Here is a 7,192-nt window from a genome sequence, read left to right on the forward strand (position 1 = left end):
TATGAAATATGCATTATGCACCCAGGTGCAACTTGGCGAAAATTTATTTCCTGTAAGAATGTGCATTATGCACCTAAGTGCACCTGGCCAAATTCTATTTCATACGAGAATCAAAAGAAAATACAGTATGCACCAGGGTGCAAACAAGCCAAAACCTATTTCACTTCAAAATATACATTATGCACTCAGATGCATCTTGTGTATTTCGTGGATAAAACTAGGTTTATCCTAGTAATCACCTACAATATATGATACACAACCAAAATCACTAATTCATAATCTTGAGTAATAAATTCACTACCATTATCATTACATTCACCATATAAGCATCATCCAAACACAAATATTAGAAAAGAAAAATAAGAGGAACAATAAAAAGTTCAAAAAAATATAATTATGCACTCGGGTGCATCCAGGCCAGAACCTAATTTTCTATCAGAATATATACATTATGCACTCAGGGGCATCTTGTGTATTTTGTGGATAAGTATAGGTTTAACCTAATAATCACCTTAATTTATTATACCCAACTAAAATCACTGTCTCAAACAATAAACTCGTTACCCTTATCATCAAGTTCACTATACATGTGTACCTAATGAAATTGATATGTGTGTGAACAAAATAAACACTCAAAAACAAAAGTTAAAGCATATTGTTGAATTAGTGTCATGCAGCAGCACCATTACCACCAACGTTATATGGAAAAGATGTCAATTTCACCATCAAAAAACAAGTTTGGGTAGCATGTGCAAGAACTAGATTGACTCTGGTTACTGTAAAAGAACAAAAAAATAAGTTGTTGAAACGAAATTGATAAATGTAAACTTGGAAGAAGGAAAAAAAAAAAGGAAAAATCAAACATAACCCAATCAACTAAACGAAGGAACAAAGTGAAAGTAATAAACACAAATCAAAAAATTATCCAAAACCCAAATTCACATTCTTAAAACTCAATGCTAGGTTAAAATCAACTAACTAACAATTAACACCACTGCACCACCAACTGATGCTCCTGCTGCATCAACTCAAAGAACTCAAACCATTCCATTCATCTATCAGCATTAACATCTTCAAGCCATTATTCTACTTAGCTTCAAAATTATTAACAATTTGTTTTTAGCTTCATTTGCTAGACTCATTTAACAGTGTTGCTGCTTGTTCCCAAACCACTGCATCATGCTCCTATTCCATGTACATCAGCAGTACTTAACATTACCAAGTACCAACACTGCATCTGCAACTAATTTGAACACCACTATTTTCTTCTTCTTCCAACTAACAACAATCATTACCACTGATTCATGCATTAGCTGCATCCGCCACCTTAATAATCATTATCTCAACTCCAAATCCCACTCCAAATTATCCACTTTCTTCATTTCTTGACATCAACAGTACCACCAACTCAATCCCATTCATTCACCACCGTCGACCATGTAAACCATTCAAACCCATTTATAGCAGAAACCCATGTCTAATCTCTTCCATCCACTGCTCAATTCACGACTGCACCTTTGACAAGCCATCAGCACCCAATTGCTCATATACAACAGGACCGCTGTTTTCTTTCTTGTTGTTCTCAAATTGAGCTCAATCCCTAAATATCACTTCAAATCCAAACCCTAACTCCTTTGACAGAAAGGATCAAAAATTTCAAGAAATCAAACAAAACCCATAAAATTAACTCTGAGAAAATCTCTTAAAATAAATAATTTTTCTTTTGTCGAGGGTTTATAGTTAAGGATGAACTTACCGTCAGCAAGCAGATCGGGAGCACCAGCAGCTTCTTATAAAATTGGTGGTGATGGTTTTGCTGGCGGTGATAATGGTGGATGAGGGTTTTGCTGGTGGTGATAATGGTGAAGGACGGTATTGCTGGTGATAGGAACAAAACGGAGCCGAGAGGAGGAAGAAAAGTTCCAAGATTTGGAAAAAATAGAAAAAGAGGAGGGTATGTTAGAGCAAGTCTTATGGTGGAATCCATCCATCTTCAATCTTCCACGCCACCTCACCACTTAGAATTGTAGATGGAAGTGTAAATGTAGTGGTGGAATAATAAAAACGTTATTCTCAATAACGCTAAGTGTTATTCTTAATATCACTAAGTAGAGCTATTAAGAAAAACGCTACCTCGTGCTATTAAGAATAGAGATTTTTTTTCTCAGCCGTTAGATTTTCAACAGCTCATCTTAAATCGACGGATAAAAAAAAGTTATATTCTTAATAGCGCTCAGTGTCAACGCTATTCTTATTAGTGTTTTTCGTTTTTTAGCGCTATTCTTAATAGCGTTTTACGCTATTCTTATTAGCGTTTTCATGGATTCCACACAAAATCATGGAACCCTGTTTGGATTTTCTGTAGAAGATCCCAACTTGGAAGCTAATAGACTTGACATTCCATGATTTTTTCACACTTGGAATAGCTTGGATTCCATCATAAGACTTGCTCTAACATACCCTCTCATTGGAAAATATTTGGGTGAAATATCCGGAAAGGATATTAAAACAAATTATTTGAATATATGGCTATTTAAAAGGTTGGCAAAGTTTGCTTGTCTTTTAGATCCAGGAATTCAAATTTAGGGCCTATTTAACCAAAAAAAATTGTTTGGTTTTAGCTGTCATCCATTATGATTTTCTTTTTTTTATTCCTCACTGGTTATGTAAACTTATCCCATTAAGTTGCCGTGGTGTCCAAATCCTCTTGGCTTAGTGTCTTGAATATTTGAAAAGGGTATAAGAAACCGAAACAGATGTATTGCCTTTGTTTTCTTTGGTTTGTCGCTGTCCTCCTTTTTAACGCTCGGTAAAGTGATTTGTTTCTCAAACTTCCTCGTATTTGCTGTGCACAGTGAAATAATTTTTTTCCATGATTAGGGAATGAAAATGGATATCTTGCATTTTTGTTGCTTGATAAATGATCCCTAAATGCTTTCGTAGACGCATCTTTTGATTTGATTGATACTTATTTTAACTACTTAAAACGATTTATTTCCAATATGTTGTATCAAGGAACAGTCCTACTCCAGTGGCGAATACACAATAAAAATTGGGGTAACCTTCGTTCCCAAGTCGCCAAAGTAGAAAATTGACCGACCATCATAAAAATTATAAATAGAATTGCAGATTATAATATTTAATAAGTTTTTGCCAAAAAAAATAAAAATAGCACAAAATTTATTAATAATTTAAATTAAATAAGCAACTGAGTTAGAGATCTTGATAACAATTTACTTGGTCCATGAAGAAATCAGATAGTATTCGCAACGATTTTTTTTCTTCCCGTTTTATGGAAGTGAGATTAGGTGAGTGGCAATATATTAGCCTAACTTGAATCAAGAAACCTAACAAATTTGCACGTAACTATTGATAATACAAATTATGTGTCTGCCAATTAGGCTAAAGTTTTGCAAGCTTAGTTGGGAAGGGTATCAATGAAAAAGAATACTAAATTTGGTGTCGACGAGTTTGGAGCTTGGGTCATTAATACCACCACCCAATTACTACCACAAGACATCGGCTTATTTGATAACAAATTAGTTTTTTTATTTTTATAGTGTAGTGGCGTAAAACCACATCCAACGAAGTAGAAGATGATTTAACACAAAGTGAAGATACACAACAAACATAGGCACAAAGATATACGTGGTTCGGTATGATTATCTACGTCCACGGGGTGAAAGGATTAATGTTATTATTTCTTTTCTTTGATTACAAGATGTTCTCTCCTTCTCAAATGGTGTAACTCTCCTTCTCAAATGGTGTAACTCTCAAACTCTCCAATGTAGTGCCTTGTTTTTTTCTCTCTCTCTCGACCTGCCCTTATATTTATAGGTCAAGGTCGACATACAACAGAATTACAATGTTGGTCAAATTACATCAATTTAGTTGTTCCCTATCGGACCTACACTGCTCGCCCGACTTTCTGGTTTGACCGATAGTTCTTCACCCGAGGCCGAGTCTTAATCGTCTGGTTAACACGATGTCGCCCTTCTCTTCTTCTCGTTCCTTTGTTTGACCATCTCCATTCGTCTAACCGAGTGCTTTCTGATTGTTCGCGCGACCTGTCAGAGGATAAGGATCACGTCACTTCCGACCCACGTGATACCTCGCTCCTTGCGCCGTCTGAATCTATCTTTTGCTTCGCCGCTCTTTGTTCTTTGGTGTATCACAGCTTAGGATCTTTCCACCTATCCCTGTGGATTATTTACACCTACATTTATGCCCCTTCTTTCGCTCCTGTGCTTGGCACGAGGGAAAGAAAATCGCTCCACCTTCCCACGTTCTTGAGCATGCCGAGAAATCCTCCATGCAGTTCCCCACTAAACATCCCATTATGACTTGTAACCGCTGCTATTGGTCAAGACACTTCATCCTATAAATATCTCCATTTATGTTCTCTTTCCTCTATGCGTCATTTTCAGAGAAACCAAGCGTTGTTCTTTCTTCTTCTTCACGTTCCTTCCTTGCTGACGCCATTAACTCCGGCGACCCTTTTATCTTCTCAGTCTTCATATTCGTTGTTTCTGTTGGTGAGGTTTGCGACAGTCGTGGTTGGTTTTTCTTTTTACTTCTCTCCATCAAAGTTCATATCTCTCCTTTCGCTTTCTGCCATGGCTACTTCTTCTCCGTCAATGACTGAAAAAAGGTGTGTGAGTGATACCTTCTCCGAGGGCGATGTTGTTTCTCTTGATTCCTTATTTTGGCTTGAGAGTCCTTCCCATCACGATTATCGTTCTATAAATTCCCCTTTTCCTGATGATTCTCCCAATTTTTCATGTAAGGCTGATAAGAGAGTCTCCAAAGACTTGTATGATGATGAGTTTATTGAACAGTTGAAGGAAGAATTCGGTCTTCAAAACTATGAAGTGACCCTAGTCTCGGGCCAAACGGGTGTGTTGAAGAAGACCGATGTCGATAAGCATGAGTAAAGGTTCCAACAAGCGTGCTCGCCACACTAATGACCCATACTGGGACCGAGTTCCACTTCTTGTTCGCGGCAAATTTTTGCATGGTATCTTTCCTCCTCCTCAATTTCCTGCAGAGCCTTATCCATTCTGGGTGATTAACGATGATACGGTATGTTGCTTTCTTTCCACTTTCTTTGATTCCTGTTGTATCGGCTTGGGGTACTGATTACTTTCTTGTCATAGGTTATGCCTCAGGGCGAGCCTACCAAATCGGATTCTATTTCCAAGAAGAGGAGCGCTGGCACAAGGGTCGAGGAAGACCAGGGGAAGGTAACAAACATATAACTTTTATTCTAAGTACATGTACTTGATCCTGTTTTTTGCCTTCACGTGTTCTGACGCTGAACCTTGTGCAGAAAATCCTTAGGCGCGAGGATGAAGATGTTGGAGGGTCCGATATTGTTGGTGGTGAAGGTTTGGTTCCAAGGGAGTGGTGCTGAAAAGCTCGAACATTGTGATCAACATCCCCGATCAAGAAGATCAGGCCGATATATTCGGGGACGAGCAGTTGTTTGATGAGGATGCTGGTGGTCAGAAGGAAGGGGAGGTTCCTGCGGAAACTGCTATTGTGACTCCTATCGTGTAGTATGGAGCTCATGGGCCGACCCAAACATCGCTCTAAAAGCTTCCCCATAAATATGTTGGGTCTCCCTCGGGTGTTCTGACATCTTTTACCATATCGGGTCCTATGTGTGATTCTCTTGGCGCATTACACTCGGAGGAGTTCGGCTCCTATACTGATGAGCAGTTGATTGGTGTCGTGCCCCTGTATCCTGACATTGCGCCTGTCTTTGATAATCTGGTAAGTGGATTGTTTGAACTCTTCGTTTTGATATTATCGGGCCTTACTAATCTCGTCTTGGGATGGAATTTGTAGACGTTGAATCAGTCGAGGTTGGAGGCTGCACTCCGCCGACAAGAGATTAGGAAGTTGGAGGTTGCTCTTCAGCAGGGGAAGGAACGATCTCGTGACCTGGAGATCAAACTCGTCGATGCTCAGGGTATATTGTTTACATAGTTGTGTTGATTGAGTTCTTCGTACCAATGTCCTGAGTCAATTATTGTTCTTCTAGACGAAATATCTAGTATAAATCTAGACGCTTCTTCGGATATAGGATTATGAAGAGAAAATGGGATATCGAGAAAGATCTTGTGGAGAATCTTCGACAACGAATTTCCAATAAGGATGGGAAGATAGACCGACAGGAGGCCGAGATCCAGAAACTTCAAGAGGAATTGGACAGATATCGCATGTTTGAGTATGTCCCCTAGGAGATAGATAACTTATGGGCTCGCTTGGGCATGTTTCAGAGACTTGCTAGTGATAAAAAGTTACTAGACGATAATCTGGAGAGTCAAAATGGTTCCCTTAGGCTTCAAAATCAAGATCTTCATGAAGATCGACGACGGATTTTGAGGGAAAAAGCTGTGGTTGAGCAGTACAACCGATATCTTCTTGAAAGTACCAAGGGTTTCGATAAGCTGCCTAGTGACCTAGAGTGGACCGAAGCCCAGTTATCGATGCTACAAGTGTCCTATAACCGTCATAGGGCCGAGTGGAGTGATCACAAGAAATATTTCCCTTCGAATGAGTTCAATGAACAATACTATAATGAGTTAACCTTGAATCTTTCTAAGGCCGAGGACGAGTTGGCCAAGTCCGTGGAGTCGTTAGAATCTGTATAGCCAATTATGTCAGGTCTCTGGAGTGCATGTTGGGGCGACCTTAAGACCTAGTTAGTTTGTTGTTTTTACTCTGTATTATGCTATGTTCCGTGATTAACATGCTTATAATGTTTTGTCGCAGCCGAGCAGGGTCGTGTCAAGGATATGGAGCGAGATGTGCAAAATCTCGGGCAGGAGGTGAAGCAGTGGAAGAAGGCTGAAGGCGAGACGAAGGTTAAGCTCCAGGCCGCCGAGTCGAGGTCCGAGCAGCTTTCTCAGCAGATTGTGGACGGTAGAAACACTCATCAGATCGAGCTTGTTGAGGCGATCAAGGATGGTGTAAACGAGTACATCGAGCAAAAGTGTCGCGAGGTTGCTCAGAGGAAGGGAGGGGCCGGTTATGTTCCACCCAGGAGTTGATCACGCCTTTTGTAGTGCTGCGCCACTAATTTTCCCTTTGTTGCGGATTGTAATTCGTTTGAACACTTGTCCCATGCTTCTTTGAACAATTTCTTTAAATGGGGTGTTGTGTCGCCAAGCTTGTTTTTCCTTTT

At 39.6% G+C, this 7,192-nt stretch overlaps 1 long non-coding RNA gene across 1 annotated transcript; it reads right to left on the reverse strand.

Moving 5' to 3' along the window:
• Positions 1 to 851: 851 nt before the first annotated feature.
• On the reverse strand, positions 852 to 1,913 carry LOC113273526. The gene is made up of 2 exons (XR_003322451.1): positions 1,757 to 1,913; positions 852 to 1,632 (listed from the first exon to the last, which is right to left on the reverse strand). It is a non-coding gene; the product is annotated as an uncharacterized LOC113273526 (long non-coding RNA).
• Positions 1,914 to 7,192: the final 5,279 nt, after the last annotated feature.

Source organism: Papaver somniferum, chromosome 4 (genome assembly GCF_003573695.1).
Source record: "Papaver somniferum cultivar HN1 chromosome 4, ASM357369v1, whole genome shotgun sequence".
Classification (NCBI taxonomy): Eukaryota; Viridiplantae; Streptophyta; class Magnoliopsida; order Ranunculales; family Papaveraceae; genus Papaver; species Papaver somniferum.